Source organism: Dermacentor andersoni, chromosome 9 (genome assembly GCF_023375885.2).
Source record: "Dermacentor andersoni chromosome 9, qqDerAnde1_hic_scaffold, whole genome shotgun sequence".
NCBI classification, from domain to species: Eukaryota; Metazoa; Arthropoda; class Arachnida; order Ixodida; family Ixodidae; genus Dermacentor; species Dermacentor andersoni.
Genome location: NC_092822.1, coordinates 80,208,963 through 80,232,123, shown reverse-complemented (window position 1 = coordinate 80,232,123; position 23,161 = coordinate 80,208,963). Strand labels below are relative to the sequence as shown.

Here is a 23,161-nt window from a genome sequence, read left to right as displayed (position 1 = left end):
GTATAGCGTGCATCCATCGGTATATCTCTTATCCGGATTTTGAATGCATTTCTTGCTGAGCGTCCGGCTGCTCTTTTTCCAGCGCTCCTCATGGCAAGTCGGACGTATACTGCGCAGGATACGTGCAACGCAGTGCCGGTGTGATTCTTGCTTTCTTGTCTCTTTCGGTAATGTTGCTTGTACTGTAGGGCACGCGAAACTGCGGCGGGTATGAGTGTGAGCAGCTCTGGTTCCTTCATTTTATAAGCCTCGGCGAGGTCTTTCCACGTGTTGTGCACGCCGAGCTTGTGGAGTTCCTTCGTTGATGCCATGGGTGGGAGGATCAAGGCGACTTTGATTGCCTTTCGAATGGCGATGTTGATTTTCCCGATTTCTGCCAGCTTGAGTGCCAGGAAGAGAGTTTCATAGGTTGTACGGTTAATTAGAAGAGCTTAGATTATCCTTAGCGTGTATGGCTCCCTGTGCCCGCTCCGTTGGTTTGTGATCCTCTCCACAACGTGTGTAACTTGTGAAGGTGCTCGCTGGATACTTGAAGAATAGGAAAATCAATTCTTGGTGGTCACGTGCCAAAACAACGATATGATTATGAGACACACTGTAGTGGGGGAGTCCGCAGTATTTTGACCACCTTGGAATCTTTAACGCATACCCAGTGCACAGTAAACGGGGGGGGGGGGGGTTGAATTTCGATCCCTGCGAAATGAGGCAACCGCGGCCGTGATTTGATCCCGCACCCTCGAACTTAAGAGCGCAACGCTACGAGCACTATGTCACCACGGCTGGTTTGATGAATATAAATTGCTGAGAGCATCATGAACACTTTCACTTATGACTTTTAAGTATTTCCTGCGGCCCGGTGTTATGGCCCGGGAACTAGCATTAAGCACTGTGTGCTACTTGTTTGTCAAAGTGAATCAACAAACATCCAATTCTTGGCCGAAACCCCACGACGGGTGTGTGACACTTGTGCAGAAGAACAACAGATCAGCAGCTTTTGCGCATTGAGCTTGCGGCGACAGAATAAATCGGTGAGCTTTCGCGAGTGCTTGCCGCTGTGCGAAGACGAAGTCGAAAGTCGGACTTGTGCAGTGCCGCGTTTAGCTTTACTTCTAACCATACGAAAAACCGCCTGCTTCTTGGCCAATCCCCCATAGTGGGTATGTGACACTGTTGAGGACACAAGACAAGACGAGACAAGACAAGACAAGTGCCGCGTGATGTCGACGGTTGAGGTTCCTGTTCGGCCAAGGCTCTGACAACGGCCGGGGTGACGGTGACCGCCAGCCGGAAGCACCGCAGGTGGCCGTCGTCGCCTCCTGGCGCAACCTGGTCCGCGTCGATCAAGAGCACGATGATGCTGCGAGAAACGATCAGGTCAGCTGCGTCACTTCCCGTTCTTGTGCAAGCCCTGTATTGCCCACCACTTCACATAGGGCCTGAATATTCGCACACATTCCTTTTATGCGAGTTTGAAGGCACAATGCGAAAAGCTTATTGGATGCTTTGACCCCAATGTGTTGCGATTGAAGAAAGCTAACTGGGCAGGGAAAATACAACGATTCTATTCAAATTATTTTGAAATCATCGCATTTCGCCGGTGTTCCTAGCCACGCTTCATAGTACCAGCACTATCTATTAGTTGGTCGGCAGCGGAGTATCAAAACCGGGTCGACCAGTTGTGCACAACGACCCAGTTCCGCAATAGCGTTGCACGTATTCACGAAATGTCCAAAGAGAGACTTTCAATGAAACTAACTTTTCTGTGACAGAAATGCTCTATATGTAATGTAGATCATTAGTGCCTGACTTGCGCTGACGTTGTGCTATTCGCGCTTCGCCTTGCCTAAGTGAGCACCCAAAATGTCCCTCTTACCGCACGAGAACAGTTGCTAAGCTAGGAAACGGGCAAGAACAAAAGGCAAGTGGCGACTCAACCTTGACGATCCCGCACTAACTACCTGTGACGACATGGATTCGGACAGTGCCTGCTCAGAAATAATTAAGATTATGTCGACAAAGACGAATTACATTGCATAAGAAATAATCTAAAGTGAATTTGACGAGTACGAGTATTCATTAACATCTTCTACTGAGAAAGCGGACAAACATGAGACAACACTTTTAGATATGTGACACTAAAGTACGGGTGCTGCAGTAAGCGTGTGACACTCAAAAGGGAAAACAATGGCCTTATTTTCTCATCAAAAAGAATCGATCCTTTTTAACAGATTATGAAGTCAGTCTTGAATAGATATATACGACAACTCTGAACAAATGTTGTTCTGCCATTAACGTGCCTTTCCCGAAACAGCTGGCTTTAGCATTGCATGCTGTGCGCGAGAAAAACCGCTAGGTAGTCGCACTGCTTTTGAAACTGCTACACCGTCGAAGGTGTATCCCTGATGTGAAGGAAAATGGCTGTTACTAAATAGCATTAGTGCCGTTGTTCAATATTTAAGGCACATATCTGCCAAGTAGAGAAACGGGTAAAATAACTCCTGAATTAAGATGCGATCGTTGTGAGAAGAAATTACCTGGCATACGACGCATCCGTACGCGTTAAGATAAGTTCTTGCTTTGATATGGCAGGGTAGATATTCATTCGCCTGAAGTAATCGCTGCACTGCAAGACCTGATAGGAATTTAGAAAAGTGGTGTTATAAAGTTGGTCGATCCGGAGGTGACAAGTGTGGGCTTTCAAGAACGCTTCGACGTGTAGCTGCTATAGGTGATCTCCGGATTAAAGCAGTCGCATACATGTGGTAAGTGTACCTGGAGAGCATTTTAACGTCAGCAGTCAAGGCGACAAAGAGGGAGCTGGTGCCAATACGGTGCGCTTATAATTGTAACTTCAACGGTCAGTTCAGTGGAAATGGGGACGCGATATGCATATTTTACGTGCATTCGCACCCCTCCTGCTCCAAGCATAACACTGTTCCTCATGTCTTTATCAGATAAATTGACAGACGTTGCGCTCACATGCATTTTGCACTTCTGGTAATAGCTTCGGTTTTTATTATTTCGCATAATTACTACTTCAGCTTCTTGTCTAGCTAGAATTACGCATTATTTAAACAGAGTATTGGCGATAGTTTACACAGGTTTGATCGTCGTGGTACTCCTTTCCATTCAGAATAGGCTATGTTAGCTTTTAGTAAAGCAGTCATGGATCCCTTGGTCTCGTACCTTTGTTTTGATATACGGCAATGGGAGTTATTAGACAACCAGTTGCTCACATTCAAGAAACCGATTGCGATGCTTCTACGATCAGGTAAGTACAATCTTGCGATATGGGTCCGTCAACTGGCACCCCTTACTATATGTTGCAGAAAAAAAAAAAAAAAGCTTTTGCACTCACTGATCTAGAAATATTGAGACAATGTGCCGTTCAATGCAAATAACATCGAAAAAGTTCTCTTATCAGGCACAAATTCTCACTATAGCTAGTGTTAATTTCGGTACGAGCAAATAAAGCGAACGTGTCGGCTAGTTAGTTGAACATCTTGGACTAGGGAACAGAGCTACGTTTGACTGAGTGCTTCTTCTTCCTCGTCTTTCGCGCTGTTCCCTAGTTCAATTCATTCTGTGTGAGGCCTTTTCATAAAGACCTCTGCACCTACGCGTGCAAGGCTTTCGGATATCGAGCTCCCGACGACCGTGCTTACTACTTCGTTAGGCTTCTGTGCGCTTTTATTACGGCACCATTTTGGACACTGCCTAGAAACGAGTTAGCAACTTCTCATTGTATATGGTTTGGAATAGCAGCTTTGCGGTAACTCGGGTTTATGGACTCTACGAGGACACTGTCGCGTTGTTGTGACGGCGACCAAGCAGACAGCAGCGAGAACTGTGATTTACGAAAGTATAACCCCTCAGGTAGCGCACTCGTGCCCCGAAATACGCGTGACGCTCAAAGCACAAAAATAACGACGACTACAGTCGGCGATCATCGTTAATTCCCATAGGCGACTCCGGCACGTCAGCTATTTATGCGCGACTCGTCAAAGATTCCGGCGTACAAATGGCCGGTGCTGACTTGCCTCTCAGAAGGCACAACATCGTCGCGTCGCGCATTCAATCTGATCGCACTTAATTCCAGCGGCAGCAATTGAGAATGTTCTAATATATACGCAGGCGCGCTTTGCACTCGCCGGTAGCGTTAAAGACCGAACTTAACGTAAACTCGCGGGAACGCGAAAGCTCGCGTCCGCACAGATATACATTCTCCAGCTGTGCTCTGGCTGCCTGACAAGAAACAAAAGAAAGCTTTGTAGGACGCTTAAGCTTCGCCTTTAAGAGTGGAACGCGATAGTATTCGAAGGTCCCTGACTGCTTCTCGCGCTTCCAGGCAACTGCAGCTTATGTAATCGTAATGTCTACCGGGAAACGCTGGCGGCGAGCGCTATGCACGAATGCGAACTTTCTGGTAGAAACGCGGCCTCTTGCGTGGGCTGATTCGGGAGGCAGTGCACAGCTGCATCCCCCCCCCCCCCCCCCGAAAAAAAAAGAAAATTGCATCATTTTCAGGTTTCCGTTATTGTTTCGCACTTTTAATATGTAAGTCTGAGAAGATTTAACAGAAAAAGCATGCGCTGTCGCTGTTTTGTTTCATGACGTTTGTTTGTAGGCTGTCATTCTCAAAATTCCGAGGAATAACTTTGTCAAGGATGTAAGACAAGGTATCAGAAACCTTAGTGGCGGAATGGTGTGGCAATATAAACCGCATATACCACGTGTCATATAACAAGGCGTGTCATATACATATACATAAATATATACGAATATTATCGCTCACGGACAACTCCACCAACGCCGGATCTCCTGCGACACGCAGCCCTTAACGCTATCGCGTTTGAATACGAAAGGATGTCTACGACGACGAATACAGTGAATCAACTGCACCAAGCGGGCGGGCGCTTGTAAGGTGAAAACGTCATTCGTAGCGAGGTAGGATAATTCGCGCGCGTCAAATTCGAGCTTTTGCGCGCCGGTAAGTTTACGTGTAGTTCGGCCTGAGCAGTTATTAGCAGGTGAAAGAGTTGTCACCTGAAAAATGATAAACAATGTATGCGCGTCAATTTTTCCCCAATAAACGTGGTGATCACAGAAGTGAGGGCTGACACCTAGATACCGCAAGTCGCCTTCAGCTTGCAATCCGAACTTGAGTGATAGAGGGTAAAGCGTTGGTTAAAAAAGGTGTAAAAGGTCATTCACCCTGGTGCAAAAGTTCAGGCAGAATAAAATCGCAAGAGTTAATTACCGCTATCCGATCAGTGCGAGAATGTTCAAGCCATTCAATGCGTCTCCCAAGATGCTGGAATAAAAAAAAAAACATAAGGCTAGGTAAAATTTTCAGAACACGTTTCAACACATACCAGTTGTTTCTGAATAAAAACGCCAGTGTTCCATTCTACATATGATAAGTTAAAATATGAGCTGACGCGGAAACCCTGAAGAGTAAAAACAACTGAATTCTGAATCTCAACTCCGCCGGTGATTCGGCAATGCAAGGAATCTATTTCTTTCCAGTGGGCTAATGCGGGCATTCTTCGCAAGCTCTCGCAGTTAAAAAGGAAAAATGTAGCGAGCTTTCTTGGAAGAGGCAACATTGCCATGTATTAACACGTGTACTTAATAATAATAATAATAATAATAATAATAATAATAATAATAATAATAATAATAATAATAATAATAATAATAATCAGCCTAGCATTGTCCATTGCAGGGCAAAGGCCTCTCCCATACTTCTCCAACTACCCCGGTCATGTGATAATTGTGGCCATGTTGTTCCTGCAAACTTAATCTCATCCGCCCACCTAACTTTTTGCCGCCCCCTGCTACGCTTCCCTTGTCTTGGAATCCAGTCCGTAAAATGACCATCGGTTATCTTCCCTCCTCATTACATGTCCTGCCCATGCCCATTTATTTTTCTTGATTTCAAGTAAGATGTCATTAACGCGCGTTTGTTCCCTCACCCATTTTGCTCTTTTCTTGTCCCTTAACGTTACACCATTCTTCTTTCCATAGCTCGCTGCGTCGTCCTCAATTTAAGTAGAACGCTTTTCGTAAGCCTCCAGGTTTCTGCCCCGTACGTGAGTACTGGTATGACACAGCAGTTACGCACCTTTCTCTTGAGGGATAATAGCAATCTGCTGTTTATGATCTGAGAATGCCTGCCAAACGCACCCCAGCCCATTCTTATTCTTCTGATTATTTCAGTCTCATGATCCGGATCTGCCGTCACTACCTGCCCTAAGTAGATGTATTCCCTTACCACTTCCAGTGCCTCGCTACCTATTGTAAACTGCTGTTCTCTTTCGAGACTGTTAAACATTACTTTAGTTTTCTGCAGATTAATTTTTAGACCCACCCTTCTGCTTTGCCTCTCCAGGTCAGTGAGCATGCACTGAAATTGGGCCCCTGAGTTACTAAGCAAGACAATATCATCAGCGAATCGCATGTTACTAAGGTATTCTCCATTAATTCTTATCCCCAACTCTTCCCAATCCAGATCTCTGAACAACTCCTGTAACCGCGCTGTGAATAGCATTGGAGAGATCGTATCTCCCTGCCTGACGCCCTTCTTTATCGGGATTTTGTTGCTTTATGGAGGACTACGATGGCTGTGGAGCCGCTATAGATATCTTTCAGTATTTTTACATACAGCTCGTCTACACCCTGATTCCGTAATGCCTGCATGACTACTGAGGTTTCGACTGAATCAAACGTTTCCTCGTATTCAATGAAATCTATATATAAGGCTTGGTTATATTCCGCACATTTCTCTATTACCTGATTGATAGTGTGAATATGGTCTATTGTTGAGTAGCCTTTATGGAATCTTGCCTGGTCCTTTGGTTGACAGAAGTCTAAGGTGTTCCTGATTCTATTTGCGATTACCTTAGCAAATAGTTTGTAGGCAACGGACAGTAATTTGATCGGTCTATAATTTTTCAAGTCTTTGGCGTCCTCTTTCTGATGGATTAAGATTATGTTGGCGTTCTTCCAAGATTCCGGTACGCTCGAGGTCATGAGGCATTGCGTATATAAGGTGGCCAATTCTTCTAGAACAATCTGCCCACCATCCTTCAACAAATCTGCTGTTACCTGATCCTCCCCAGCTGCCTTCCCCCTTTGCATAGCTCCCAAGGCTCTCTTTACTTCTTCCTGCGTTACTTGTGCGATGCCAAATTCCTCGAGACTATTCTCTCTTCCGTTAGCGTCGTGGGTGCCACTGGTACTGTATAAATCTCTATAGAATTCCTCAGCCACTTGAACTATCTCATCCATATTAGTCAAACCACAATGTGATTATGAGGCGCGTCGTAGGGGGCTGGTGAGGGGGACGTAGGATTTGTGCTAACCACCTGTGGTTCTCCCATGTCAACTCCATGCATGGTACACCGCCATTCTTGCACTTCTCCTTCACAGAAATGCGCCCCCTAAAGAGAAAAGCCAGTGCACAACGTAGCAAGCAGGGGAAGTCGCATAACGGGCAAATTAGCCGCTGCTTTATTGATCGTGCATGGGAACATGAGCTTTCCATAAGAAGCAATCGTATTGCGGGTTTGCCTGTGCATTGTATATTTTGCACGTGCGCTCCACGGCTTTGGAGAATCAGGATTCTGAGGAGAATCGAGAATTACAGTGCTACAGAGCTGATGGAACCGTGTTAGATTGCATCGAGATGGATCACATATGTATCAGCGCAACTTTTGTTCCTTTGTTTAGCATGCATGGCATGTTGCGGTGACATAATCATCATGCTCCTATTCCAATATATTTGTTTGTTCGTGCATTTGTAGTAAGCTCCTTGTATGAATGCCCCTGACAGAGAAAAAAAATTAGTTGCACGTTTTGGCTTTTCCGTGTCAACAACCTCTCGTCTTTACCTGTATTTGGCACGGCGCATTCCGGATTATTTTTTGGCCTAACTTTCCGTCCTTCAGCCCCCACCCCCTTGCTTCTCCCCCATGCACCCGCGTGAGCCTGGTCAACGCTATTAGTCAAGCGCTCAGACAGCTACAAGCTGCTGTGTCGAATTGCCGGCTCTCGGAGGTACGGGGGAAAGCGGCGGGGTCACTATTGTCCTGCTTGTCTCCCTCCGTCGCTGCCGCCCAAAGAACGCAGTCGGGCTAGGTCCAGCGGGTGAAAGTGTGGCGTTTACGCCGTTTTCTTCATTCACCCTTTCCCTTTACCCTTTCCTTCTATGCATCGCTAGCCATTGCGCTAGCACACCGACTGGTTGCAACACCGCCTGAGTGCTTGCAGTCTTGTCCGTTCGTATCAGCGCACTCCTATCGTGAAAAATGCTCGCTTGCGGTCGTCATTCCTACTGAAATGCCTGCATCTTGAAATACGCAGCAAAGTGGCCACAAATTTTTGTGAGTGTTAGAAGTAATATAGGCGAAACAACACCTAGAAAAAAGTGGGCGCTCGTGGTCACCGTGTTCGATCTGGGATGAACTCGGATACACAGAAGCATGGATCTTACAATGGTGAGTGCATTTATTTTGCGCATGTTTTGCGCAAGGAGCAATATCACCCAAGCTATATCACGCGGCGTATATATTACTGAAACAACCCTGGCTAATGTAGAGTGCCTGTAATTACATAGCTCTTTTTTATTCGCAGCCTTTGAATAGTGCCCGGAGTAGAACACGTGTAAATCTGTGAATTTCACCCAAATTCTAGGACTATGATTTTATCAAGCCTTGCGCGCGGCCTGATCCTGCTAGTCATACCGAGGCACCGCGCTTCTTCTCACTGTTATAGGTCAAGCATAATTTTCAGCCGGCAGTATTTCTTTCCTTTCGTATAATAAATGCCTCTTTTGCTAGTGTTTCCTGACGGAACTACTCGGGTTCCGCATTAAAGATTTCGCACGAAGGCCGCATTGTGTCTACACACTCTGAAACTAGGCTTTTAGTGCTGCAGCAGGTTTTGCTAAATTTTTTAAATTATAAAATGCTACGCTGACTAGGTGTGGGGTGTAAACAAGGCGGACGGATCCTACGCATTTTATGTTTGTTTTAAATATTCTGTTCCACCTTATACGAAATATGCCATATATGTCGAAATATTACAAAGTATTACCTGACAAATCTCTTGCAAGAAAGTTTCTTGATTCACCCCTTCGAACTCTGCTCAAACTTATAATATTGTTGCGGTACGGCGATTTTTCAAATGAAAACACTGCCACATACATTTGTCATACCAACATCTCTGATAATATTTCTTTTTATTTTACAGTGCAAGCATCTCCTCCAAGTAATGGTGAAGTCGCTATGGGAAGTGGTAGCAAATTCAACGAAACCACCGCGTTATCGTGGTCCTCGGGGGCTTGACCAGCCCGCCGTCATCCAAGCAGTGACCAACCTGCCTACCGACGTCAGCTCCCTGCCCTGAAACCCCTGGCCAGCCCACCGTCCTCGGCACCTTGCCCAATTCCTATCCTGAGGGCAGTGCCTGTTAATAAACTGCTTGAAGATAACCGAGCGTCACCCATCTAGGTCTACGGAAAATGCCTGTTTGTGAAAATTTATTCGCAAATAAACCGTCATAAAACTCAATTTCAGTATTCTTTTATTATTATTTGCAAGTATAGATGACTTCTGCTTCTTGACATAGTATCTTTTTGTCGAGCTTTCTTAGCTACTATTGAGGAAGACAGTATGGGGACAATTGCTATAATAAAGGCCGCTAGCAAAAGGTTTGCGGTAAGAATGGCTGCGTGCTCTAGAGCCAGCGTATCTAAAATATTCGTCATGCAAAGAGCATTGGCTAAAAGCTGGCATTAATAATGGCAACGATATGGCTCAACACTGGTCCTACGCTGGCAGCACGATGGCTGCTGCAGTGGCATAACATTGGTCCAATCTTGGCTTTAACGCTGGGCCAGCATTGGATTGGGTTGCACTTTGCTAATATGCCAACACTGGTCTAATATTGGTACCAATTTCTGCCAGCATTGGGCCATGGTTGGACCATTGCTGGTGTGCTGGCTGTTAACAGTTGTACGCATGGTAATTAATTCATATTCCGTACTTGTTGGTTTCAAGTTCTTGCTGTTAAGTTTGACTTCATCATCAGCCTGGTTACGCCCACGCAGGGCAAAGGCCTCTCCCATACTTCTCCAACAACCCCGGCCATGTACTAATTCTGGCCATGTCGTCCTTGCAAACTTCTTAATCTCATCCGCCCACCTAACTTTCTGCCGCCCCTGCTACGCTTCCCTTCCCTTGGAATCCAGTCCGTAACCCTTAATGACCATCGGTTATCTTCCCTCCTCATTACATGTCCCGCCCATGCCCATTTCTTTTTCTTGATTTCAACTAAGATGTCATTAACTCGCGTTTGTTCCCTCACCCAATCTGCTCTTTTCTTATCCCATAACGTTACACCCATGATTCTTCTTTCCATAGCTCATTGCGTCATCCTCAATTGAAGTAGAACCCTTTTCGTAAGCCTCCAGGTTTCTGCCTCGTAGGTGAGTACTGATAAGACGAAGCTATTATACACTTTTCTCTTGAGGGATGATGGCAACTTGCTGGTAATGATTTGAGAATGCCTGCCAAACGCATCCCAGCCCATTCTTATTCTTCTGATTACTTCCGTCTCATGAACCGGTTCCGCCGTCACTACCTGCCCTAAGTCGATGTATTCCCTTACCAATTCCAGTGCCTCGCTACCTATTGTAAATTGTTGTTCTCTTTCGAGACTGTTAAACATTAGTTTAGTTTTCTGCAGATTAATTTTTAGACCCACTCTTCTGCTTTGCCTCTCCAGGTCAGTGAGCATGCATTGCAATTGGTCCCCTGAGTTACTCAGCAAGGCAATATCATCAGCGAATCTCAAGTTACTAAGGTATTCTCCATTCACTTTTATCCCCAATTCTTCCCAATTTAGGTCTCTTAAAACCTCCTGTAAACACGCTGTGAATAGCATTGGAGAGATCGTATCTTCCTGCCTGATGCCTTTCTTTATTGGGATTTTGCTGCTTTTTTTATGGAGAACTACGGTGGCTGTGGAGCCGCTATAAATATCTTTCAGTATTTTTACGTACGGCTCGTCTACACCCTGATTCCGCAATGCCTCCATGACTGCTGAGGTTTCGACAGAATCAAACGCTTTCTCGTAATCAATGAAAGCTATATATAAGGGTTGGTTATATTCAGCACATTTTTCTATCACCTGATTGATAGTGTGAATATGGTCTATTGTTGAGCAGCTTTTACGGAATCCTGCCTGGTCCTTTGGTTGACAGAAGTCTAAGGTGTTCCTGATTCTATTTGCGATTACCTTAGTAAATACTGTGGGCAACTGACAGTAAGCTGATCGGTCCATAATTTTTCAAGTCTTTGGCATCCCCTTTCTTATGGATTAGGATTATGTTAGCGTTCTTCCAAGATTCCGGTACGCTCGAGGTCATGAGGCATTGCGTATACAGGGTGGTCAGTTTTTCTAGAACACTCAGCCCACCGCGGTTAGAGGCTTTCATACATTGACGTTTCTTGATCAGATCAGACCACGTCTTCATAGAAGCTTTCGACTTCCTGGTGATCATGAGTGGATGTAGGGGCGTAGACCTGTACAACCTTTATTTTGTACCTGTTATTAGGTTGCACAACAAGACCTGCCACCAACTTGTTAATGCTACAGAGTTCCTGTATGTTACCAGCTATATTCTTATTAATCAGGAATCTGACTCCTAGTTCTCATCTCTCCGCTAAGCCCCGGTAGCACAGGACGTGCCCGCTTTTTAGTACTGTATATGCTTCTTTTGGCCTCCTAACTTCACTGAGCCCTATTATATCCCATTTACTGCCCTTAATTCCTCCAGTAGCACTGCTAGACTCGCCTCACTAGATAACGTTCTAGCGTTAAACGTTGCCAGGTTCATATTCCAATGGCGGCCTGTCCGGAGCCAGGGATTCTTAGCACCCTCTGCTGTGTCGCAGGTCTGACTGCCGCCGTGGTCAGTTGCTTCGCAGCTGCTAGGGACTGAGGGCCGGGGTTTAATTGTTGTGTTCATATAGGAGGTTGTGGCCAAATACGGCACCAGGGTGGCCAATCCTGCTCTGGTGAGGGAGTGCGTTGCCGGTTCTGGTCACCGGGATCAGGCCACACTCCAGGCCTGTTTATGCAATTTTTATCGACACGCCGATTTGTTTTTTTTAATCCGGTGGAAAATTGCGCGGCACCGGGATTCGAACCACGGACCTCTTGCACGTGAGGCGGGTGTTCTACCTCTACGCCACCGCTGCTTCTTACCTTAGAGTATATATTTTTCAGTAAAGCTGTGCATCACGTTCGGGCAAAACAAGAATGCATCAATTGTTGTAGCTTCATGCATGTCACGCATTTGCTTGTGGAACTATTAATGTCGTCTCTTCTAGTGTATAAATGAGTGCGCAGATGTTCTAGTTTGTGATTCTAATAATACTTAAGCTGCTGACACGTATTGTAGTTAGGCAGACATCAATTATGGACACTAGCATGATTCATTTAGCTAAGATGCTGCTTAGGTGCGCCCTAGAAGCAACAGTGTTCATTTGTATGTGTTCTTCAGTCACAAACCATTACAATATATGTCGCAGATCTTTGCATTTCACATGGAAAAATTGTGCTTTTTCAATTTACGATGCAGTCAAAATTTCTGTTCCAGACATGCAGTAAAGAGGACGGCACCAGTGTAAAGCAACACACTCTATTCCCTAAAGAGAAGCTACTGTCTGCTACAAAAAGGCCATTTTGTGGACTTTGGCTGCTACTACAAGGTAAACAACACCAGGTTCAGAAATAAACATGCTCGATATATACTGTATTCGCTTGCTAGTCTTGAGATACATGTAATTTATTTTTAGCAGATCATATGAATGTTTGTTCATATTTACGGTTAGGTTTGACTAATACATGCTGTGTCTAATCTCTGTGCTGTATCTCTGTTACTGTTCAACGAGCCATAATCCTTTTCAGCCGAGTGTAAATTCTGGGGATAGAAAGCAGAGTTGTAACATATGGTATGGGCCTGCCAGGCTAATGGTGCCTTAGATACAACAGCCAACGTGGGAAGGATGGGAGGCAGCCCTTTCCAGCTCAACCCTCGAGGACCAGCAAGCTCTCGTGAAAGGAGCCAGAGAGGCGGCCTTAGTCAACGGAATTCCGAAATAAGAATCCGACCACCCTTCTCCTAACTCCATTCCCCTTTTGCTGTCAATAAAACGTTTTAATCATCATCATCACCCCCAACAATCTGCACCAAGCACACCTTAGTCCTCATCACAGGTGCCCCCATCTGCACCAACAATAAGGGGCTGGAGCAAAGTTCGCAAGGCTTCTACATCACTGAAGCGGCTGCTGAAGTATTTGGATGAGGTATGAAGTCTACGGAAGTCTGTCAAAATTTACAAGTGCCTCAGCCATCATTCCGCCAGTACGGTATTGGCCGAGTCATCCAAGTACCCCAACAAAAATTTCTAGAAATTCTTTGTGTTCAGATGTATCTGCAACCTCCGAACAAACATGGATGACGTTGTCCAAAAGAGTTCCTTCGGATTGCCCTTCCTTAATCAGCTTCCTGGCCTTGTCAAATTCCTTTTGTGCCAAGTATAATTTTTTTCTATGAATAAAAGCTTTTTCATTCCACAATATTCTTGAACATTCTTCTTCCTGAACCAAACAAAAAAGGTGAACCGATTCTTAGCTCCTACTTAGTGCCAGGCACTGTCTAGTAGCATAAAATATGTGTGGTAGTATCTTCTAGTGTGTGCCGTCATGTGCAGTTCCTCTGCTGAAATAGCTGATGTGGCGTTGGCAAGTGTTTTGCATAACATTTGAGCTGTGTGCTATGTGGCATTTGACTTTTCTTAATGGTTTTAGCCGTCAGTGCTTGCAGAGCAGAGTGTTTTGTTTAATGCAAGCTTTCTCATTCCCATGTTTAATTCCTAATTTCGTTCCGAATAGCTCTTCTTGCTCGTTAGCCTGGCATTTTGCAGAAACTACACTGAAGTTTTTGATTGCAGAATCTCGTTTTGCTGCTGTCCCCCTGGTCGTGGTCACTGTATTACGTTTCTCGCATAGTAGCACTAGGCAACAGTCTCTCCAAGTAAGCACCTGCTTCTGCAGTCCGCACAGTGACGCAGCCTCCCAATTTACACGCACCGTAATTGGTGCTCCCCGTTCGTCCTGTCTAGCTGCTGCTGTGGGCAAATTGTGCTTGTGGCCTTTCTAGCCACGATTTGGCGTGAATGGAGAGCAGGGACCCTATAACGTAAAACAATTCCAATATGTTCTTATTCTAACCTCCTGACTTCCAATTTGCGTAACTGCCGACGAAAACATCGGTCGATGACCCGCAGCGTTGCCTCAACAGCCCAGTCCAGCGCTCTCTTAGTTTATAGAAGGTCACTTTTCTTTGCTTTCAAAACGAATAACATTGCTTACACTGAGCGGCTTGTCGTATCTAATTGGCGGACAAGAGGCGAGGAGCACGCTCAAGGGGAGAGGGATTCGATGGGTCAAGGCCAGTGCGCTGAAAATGGTAACCGGATAAAGAGGGTGGTGCCGGCGTCTGCGATTGGTCCACTTTCCCTCACTTAGCCTGCGGTGGCTGGTCGAAAATCGCGGCGGCATGCAATGGAGGGTTAAGAATACTGCTAAAACGGATCCCCAGCAGAGAAGAGTTGGCAGAGCGAGGTCGTAAGAGTGCCAAAGGTGCCCAAAAACGTAACACAGCGACACAAAAAGTTTTATTGTATGCAAATAACCTACGCTCTCCGGCAGGTGCGTCTAGCCAGTGCCTGAGCGATCAGCGCAGCCATCTTCTATAGCTTTCGGAACGGGGCAGCCTGCGACTATTCAAAAAACAATTCAGTACTGCTCGGCATATCAATGCATTTTTAACGCATACACGTCAATTTGACGTGGTGATTTTTCGCGGTTTTCCTTATGTCACGTGACAGACAGGCGAAGTGAGTGTAGTCCAAAAAGGTTTTTGACCAATCCCTCCGCGATTGGTCATTGCAGAATTGGAATAGAAAAGTTTGGAATAGCTTTACTTTATAGCGCCCAACATACGCGCTTACATGGTCCGACGTACATGAAGTTGATAGCCACATGGGTGGAAAGGCCCGCAAACTTGGCTGCCGAAGGTGATGCCCACGAAGCCGACTTGCCCACCTTCAGATTGAGTGGGGCACTAAGTCTGAGCCGCACATTAGCGCACCCCGAAAAAAAGGAAACAGGCATGTTGGAAAGAAGTTGCGCTATAATACCAGGTAGTCCATGTCGCTGTGGTGGCTGCAGCGGCTGATGCCTGTATCAGCCGATTGCTTTGCAATACAAGTTGCTTGTCTTCAACGGTGACTGTTAGTAAACAGGCGGGACGTGCCACCTAATCTGTTAGCGCTGATGGTTGTCGCTCATGACTGGACCGCCGTTGCGACGATGAAGGTGAGCCGTTTGCGAGCTCACGTTAGTGGTTTCAGTGTATCTCGACATGCAAATGTTTTTTTATGCTCTTGTACTACAATGTGCACTGCTTGTCTTCTGTCAATGAAGTCGCACGTCCTGTTCACTCACTTTTGGCTTGTTTGTATGGGGGTCAGTCGAGGCTCTCTGCTCTCCTGGCAGTTAGAATGCAACAGCTACACTGCAGTCAAGGCACTGAGGCATGCAGCCAAGTGAGCAGGGCGAGCACGTCATGTACCAGCGTGCGCTACCGAAAAAAAGTGCCAATATTAGATTTTGCTTTTAAGAGATTTTTCATTTCTGCTTCCTGATTGAGCATTGCCACTTGTCTCATTCCTGCCTAAGTTTCAAGTGCTACCGTTGCTTTTTTTCGCACCATTGCGTAAGGTACACTTTCCCTTCTCTAAAGCTGGTTCTTTATTCTGTGGTAAATGCCCCACCACAGTGCTGGAACAGGCAATAGCGTCGCTTTTCCTCTCCCAGCAGCTATATGTTCAGCATTATATACAACTTGCTTGTATTTCAGCGGTATGGTGTGTTCATCTGCTCACAACGCACGATGTACGATCAATTGCACGAAAGCTTTTCATGTGCAAGGGATGTCCAAATCACAGGCATTCGATCCTTTGAATGGCCCTTGACTTGCCCGTTACTAGTGGTACATTTCGTATACCTGATCTAGACGTCGTTAAATGTCTTGAATATTTGGTATTTTGTGGTACGTCCATGGGATATTTGTGGTTTGCTGGGGGGTGGTAGTTCCGACTTCATGATTGGTTTAATTTAATCACGCTGTAACACTTATTTGGCGCACGAATGCCAGTTTTGCTACTGACCAAATGACGCATACATACGTGCGTACGGTTTTATACACTCGCTAATCGCGTCCCAATTGCGCGTTTCTCTAGTTAACGTCTGTTTAGTACCTATGTAGAAACCAACAATCGGCTCATACGACGGTGGTACACACACACACACACACACACACACACACACACACACACACACACACACACACACACACACACACACACACACACACACACACACACACACACACGCACGCGCACCCACAAACACACACACACACACACACGCACGCACGCACGCACACGCACACAAACAAAGTCGATCTATAGAAACACGTTGTTCCACCTTGTATCGCTTCGTTTGGGCTCAAAAACGCGTCGCAGGTTGTTCCACCGCGCATCGCTTCGTTTGATCCCACACACTACTTCGGGTTGCCTGGACTATGGGGGTGGTCTGCGATGTTTCTCTGGGGATGGAGACTAGGGGGCTCAACGAAGCTAGGTACGCTTCGCGCGACCACGGCACCCTTGGGCAAAAAGTACCTATATGGGCAGTTCCTGTTGGGGACACGCGGGGGTGCTTCGTTCATCCGGCTGTATGGGCGTGCGAATGTAAATACGCGGCGGGGCGTGCTGGAGCACGCCGGCCTACTGCAGTGCCATCTGTCACTGCAGCCTCGAGTCATTGCTGGCAAGAGGAAAAATAATGCTGCAACACAGTACCTCCGGGATCAGCATTTATGGTTGTCGCGGAGGTCATGCGTGTACGTACGGAGCTCCCGATTGATTGCTGTGGTTTTTCGTAGTTTTTCCTGCGGCGTTCGCACATTCTTTATGTGCACGGGAAGCGCTGGATTCTTAAATGTCTGTGTGCGTGCGTGCGTGCGTGTGTGTGTGCGTGTGTGTGTGTGTGTGTGTGCGTGCGTGCGTGCGTGCGTGTGTGTGTGTGTGTGTGTGTGTGTGTGTGTGTGTGTGTGTGTGTGTGTGTGTGCGCGCGCGCGCGTGTGTGTGTGTGTGTGTGTGTGTGTGTTTGTGTGCGTGCGTGCGTGCGTGCGTGCGTGCGCGTTTTTTTTTTCTTCAGTGAAACCTGGAGACCGCCTTTCTGGCTGATGCAACTTGAAAGGAATCCCGTGGCACCCACCAGGCGCAGTGCAGGTGATCCTTCCATGCTTATTTTCGTCACGTGTTTCGAAATACTCAAAGCATATATGCGTGCTTACCGAACGGAAGGAGTAGACAAGTGTTCGTTTTTCTTCTGTAACAGAAACGCTGAGCATACGATCAGGAACACTGCATGATCTGTGGTTTGAAACTTGCAAGCATAGACGGCGTTATTGACGTATCCTAACAGTTAATTTGTAGTATTTATTTTTTGTGAGTTATATTACCTTCAATCATTTTGAGACCGTTTTAGTTCATAAATGCGGGGTTTATCATAACATGTTTAAATTTCCCGCGCTAGACACGCCGGCCGATCGCAGCGCCCTGCGTCATCGGGGAAGCGTCTCCGGTTCTCCCATTGTTTTGCTGTTCGGACGGCACACTGCCCCATTCCAGTACAACTTACCTACACTGCAGGCCGTGGACCCGTGGCGCCGGGGTTTACGCTGGCCCATGGGATTCCGGCACGGAGGAAGGAAACTCAGGAGAGGCCCTGACGTCACTCTTTGTGAAGCTAAAGTGAAGCCGGAAGTTGCCGTTGCTCGTGGCGTTGCTCCGCCTATCGGGCCAGCTCTCCTCTCTTGTTTACATTTAAAAACCACGCCGCGCTGCGCGCAACCGGGCTGCTAGGGCACGCGCGCGTCGCCGAAGTCATGTTGAAAGAAGTTAATAACGAACTTCGCAAATTGGGCCGTGAGGTCGAATCGGCTGCTTTTACCGGCTTTTATGAAAATAAACATGCTTTATCAGGCCAACCAAATGAGCTATTCCCATCAACCGCGGGTACCGGCCGCTGCCCAGTTCTAAAACAGGTCACCTTTATTGCTGACTTCTACTCGCTTTTCTCTGCTTGGACTTCCTGGGGCGCTCAGACGATCTTGCGGACTAGACGTCTGGTGATACGAAAAAAATGTACGCATTCTCACTGCACTGCAAGAACGCACTCGAGACACGTACGACACATCGACCCATTTGCGATCCATTCGGAGTTTATGAGCACAAACACATTCTCGATTGAGGAATCGTTGTGCTTTATTGAACAAAGTTCGGGTGGCCGCGCATCACTACGACAGCGCGCCGGCGAGGAGGCAAAATGTCATTTCTGACTTCGCGTTTAAATTGATATACTGCGGCCTGAGGTGCCTTCTTACCACTGTAAGTGAATGGCATCAGTGAATCAAAGTTTTGCGATAGCCGGCGCAAGCTGCAGAACAGTACGCGCATAGAACCAGCCGACGTGCGGCCATGGAACAGCCGTTTGATGTGTTCGCAGGCGTTCGTTCTGTGGAGCCTTGCAGACTCTTGCAGCGCACCCGCTAACCTTCACTTCTCGCGCGCACAGATAAGATACGCCCGCGGTAGGGAGGATTCGTTCCTTAAGTCAAAGCAGCCGATTCTTTCCCATCTTCCAGGATGACTCGTCGGCTGGCATGTGCACGGTGCCGTGGGCAGCAAAAAGCACATATTCGGCGTAACGCTCTCTCAGCGCGTGTATTGAGGTACACCTGTGCCGGTGAGCATGAACCTCGAACACGCTCAGCTGAAAAGACTTCGTGCTGTCGCGAGTACTGCGAGGAACAAGCAGCAGTTCAGTAACATGTGTTTTAATATGCACAAGAGCAAGTTGCTACTGAACACGAACTATGTATTCATAACGTACGTCTACGTGCCGCAAATGCACCATATGCGCTGTCAAAATTGCAGGAATCACTGACCTGCAAGGCGTTCGTTGTACAAAACGCATCGGTTTCGGCGTGCGATGGCACGTTAGCATGATTCCTCGAAAAGAGCAATATTTCCCGCGGATATTCCTTCGTCCGTTGCCATTGTAGTCGCACGGTACATTGCGTACAGCGTTGCGTGCGCGTTCATTTCACAAACTTTAGTTCCTCTTGTCCCACCTGGCCATAGCAACATCCGGGAGTACACGGTGCAGATAACGCAGTGCAACAAAACACGAGCGGCGTTTACATGAATGCGACAGTGTCGCATCGCATCGCATTTCTAGCGCATCACATTCATGTAAACAGCGGTAATGCGCTAGGAAGGAGCATCGCATTAATGCGCCAGGCGAGGGTAGATTTACGGGCGCGAGTCGACTCTCGCGGAGCATGTAAACGCAGGATCGTCGCATTAGGAATTATGGGAAGGAATTAGCCACCAACATGGCGGCGGTCCCGGCTGCCCGCTTCGAATTGAATTTGGCGTTTCTTTTGTAAAGTGCGCTTCGTTCGCAGCAAATGATTGTGCAAACGGCTTTCGCTTAGTCTCAGGCCGCTTCGACGACAGAGTGTTATGGATAACCTTGTGGTGTTTTCGAGATCACTTCTCGTTTCGAACGAGTCGAAGCCTAACGAAAGAAACGTTCGAGATGTCAGCGCTACCTATCGTTAGAGTTCAGAAATAGCCCCAAAGACGGCATATGTCCTCTGAGATGCGAAGATCTCGCTGGCCAACTAAAACTGTGAAAAACGTGCGCTGTTTAGCGTACGTTATACTATAGCGTATAGCGCACGCTATCAGTTGCGGACGCTAAACTAAAGCTGTCTATTTCTCGGCACTCAGCCACCAACGTGCACTCGGCCCACCAACGGAAACCAGTTACACCGGAAGTCGACTGCACTATCCTTAAACGACACCATGTGGCCTTTCCCTACGGCAAAGAAATAAAAAATGAGCAAAAAAGAGGAGAACCTCTACGTCATTTCCTCCACACTTTTCTCCTAGCGCGCGGCAGGGGTAGGGCCTCTCCTCAGTTTCCTTCCTCCATGGATTCCGGGATTCCCGCTATGAAAACAAAGGCACGTGACCATAACGAGACAACTAAGTTGTCGTTTTAGCCACAGGGTGGCGCCACTAACCTAAAGACCAGTCACACTCGAACGCACGCGAAATGATAGTACGTAGATTGTTTTTTCAAATTGGAAACGTTATATTTAAAACTTATTGTATTTTAAGATAAAAGTTATATTGCGTACCATTTACGCATATAGGAAGCATTATTTTTTATTGTGAAATTTGGACAGGTATTTAGAAAATGTAGTTCTCACTCGCACTTCCCTGGCTCTATGTTGTAGGTTAGCTTGAAGCGGGTCACATCGACACTTTACCAGCGACATCGCTTCTCGGCCTTTTGGCTAAGATCAAATGTGTAGTATCTGTTCTTATCAGCTTAATATCTGGTACGGCTCTCTCATGGGTCTTACGATATTAACCGTATTTTTGTAAGCCGGTGCTAGGACGGGGCTTGCCTCTCCAGTGCCACGGGTTGTCCTGGTATTGCACTGCAACCGGGTGCAGCCCACCGTCTGAAATCTAAAATCAGAACTGCTTCCTCAATGCACTCACGTGCGTCGCATCCCAGCTAACCGTGGCTTGTCGACAATGAGATGCCCTCGCCACATTCGGATTCCGACGGCGAAAAATCAACCGCGGCGCGTTCTAGCATGAGCACGCAAGTGGAGCTACTGTAATTTGGCCGCAAACTTTACTTTGCTTTAAAACTGCTTCCTAATGCCGCTAGCTGGCGAGCCAGGTACACTACAGAGCCGCATTAACGTAGTGGCAACCCTGTCGAGCCAGCTCGGGCTACGTCTGAACCCTGCGAAGTGCAAGTCACTGCACCTCTCCGGAAAGACACCCGTGGGGACAAGACCTACGACCTTCACGGTCTACGGCACCCCAATCCCATCAATCAGTGACTTCGAGGCACACACCTTCCTCGGGCGACCAGTCGGGTTCTCGGTACTACCGGACCAGGCAACCGTGGACGAAGCCATCAACGTGGGTCGCCGCCTGCTTACCTCGATGCTCGCCCCGTGGCAGAGATTGGACGCCGTTAAAACATTCGTATTTCCGGCGCTCAACTTTGCCATGAGGTGTGGCTCCCTTGGTAAGGCAGAGTGGTCTCGCCTGGACACAACGCTTCGCCCACTCATCAAACGGACCCTCTACCTGCCTGCCAACGCTGCTAACGACTACCTATACGGTAGCTCCACAGCGGGTGCCATTGGCATTCCTGTGGCGGCAGAAGTCAGTGACATCTGCAGAATTGACAATGCTTTCAAACTTCTTTCCTCTGCAGACACTGAAGCCCAGGACCTGGCACTGCAGGCGCTGATCGTCGTGACATGCAGGAGGTTGAGGCGCATTGCAGAACCGGGTGACATGGACGCCTACCTGAGCGGCGAGACTGAGGGTGACTTAGGGGCCACGGCGACGCAGCTCCAGTCCGTGTGGACGGAGGCCCGCAAGGCTTCTCGGCGTCTTGGTGTCACCTGGGAATTCGAACAAGACGGCTCCCGTATCTCCAGGGGTGACATAACACTTGGCCCGAGGAAACGTACTAAGGTGGTGAAGACACTCAGGACGGCACTGGCAAACGCACGAGATCACGATGTCCACCAAAAACCCAGTCAGGGGAAAGTGATGGAGTGCGTTGCCGCCGACCGGAGCAGTTCCCACCTTGTACCTACCGGCCAATTCACGAGGTTTGCCGACTGGCGTTTCGTTCACCGGGCCCGACTCAACGTCATTCCCCTGAACGCAGCGAGGCCATGGGCTACGGCCGTGGACCAACGGTGTAGGATTTGTGGCGGTCAACCAGAGACCCTGCCACACGTCCTGTGTCACTGCATGACTCACAGTCAAGCATACACCAACCGCCACAACCAGATCGTGAACCGAGTGAAAGCCGCTGCCTCCGCCAAGTTCACTGTCACCCACGAGAATCGACCAGTAGGTAATACTAATCTCCGTCCAGACCCTGTGCTTTGCAGGGGCGAGGAGGCGAACATCATCGATGTAACCTGCCCGTTCGAGAACCGGCCTGCAGCCCTGAACGCGGCCCGCCAGGGGAAGGAGGAGAAGTACCAGCCAGTCCGGGAGTACCTGCTGCGGAAATTCCAGAAAGTTACCGTGGAGGCCATCATCATCGGAGCACTTGGATCGTGGGATCCCCGAAACGACCGGGTCATGCGCCGCTTCTGCAGCCGCATATACCTGCGGCTGTTCAAGAAACTTGCCGTGAGCGAGACAATCGCTGCATCACGAGACATCTATGCAGCGCACATCGCAGCCAAGTGAAGAACAGCACTAGGTAGAAGACACACTTCTATGCCAGCACAAAAACTTCTAAAATACCCAACAAACACACGCCTCCATGCCTGCCCAAAAATTAACACCAAACTCTAGTAAATTCACATCAATAAAACCGTCTTTCATTGGAAAAATGTAACAAGCATTTTTTCAAAACCTCTGTTCTTATCAGCTTAATATCTGATACGGCCCTCACATGGGTCTTACGATATTAATCCTATTTTTCTAAGGCGGTGCTAGGACGGGGCTTGCCCCTCCAGTGCCACGGGTTCTCCTGGTATTGCACTGCAACCGGGTACAGCCCACGCTTCGAAAGTCTAAAGTCAGAATTCGTGTTCCCATGCATTTCAGTAATGCATGCCTCGCATCCTATCTGCAGCATGGCCTTACGATCAAGAAGTGCTCTCGCGTAGCTGCCGCTCCCTCCCCCCTCGACTCAGCAAGCCACTATCCTTCTCGGTCAACCGCGCGTGCTTTCCCTCGCATTCGGTGCTTGACGGCGGGAGTTTCTTGCATTTAGTCCTAGTACAGATCTACTGGTGTTTGTCACTGCTGTTCCCACAGTAACGAGGGATAATTGGTCACATCAGATTGCCTGAAAGATGACACATTAATTGCGA

The 23,161-nt window shown here is 47.6% G+C and overlaps 1 non-coding gene and 1 pseudogene across 1 annotated transcript; both read left to right on the top strand.

The window, feature by feature from the left end:
- Positions 1-20,561: 20,561 nt before the first annotated feature.
- On the top strand, positions 20,562-20,754 carry LOC126528638 (U2 spliceosomal RNA). Its single transcript, XR_007599067.1, has one exon. It is a non-coding gene; the product is annotated as a U2 spliceosomal RNA (small nuclear RNA).
- A 1,931-nt stretch (positions 20,755-22,685) lies between these two features.
- Positions 22,686-22,852, top strand: LOC126528659 (U2 spliceosomal RNA; annotated as a pseudogene).
- Positions 22,853-23,161: the final 309 nt, after the last annotated feature.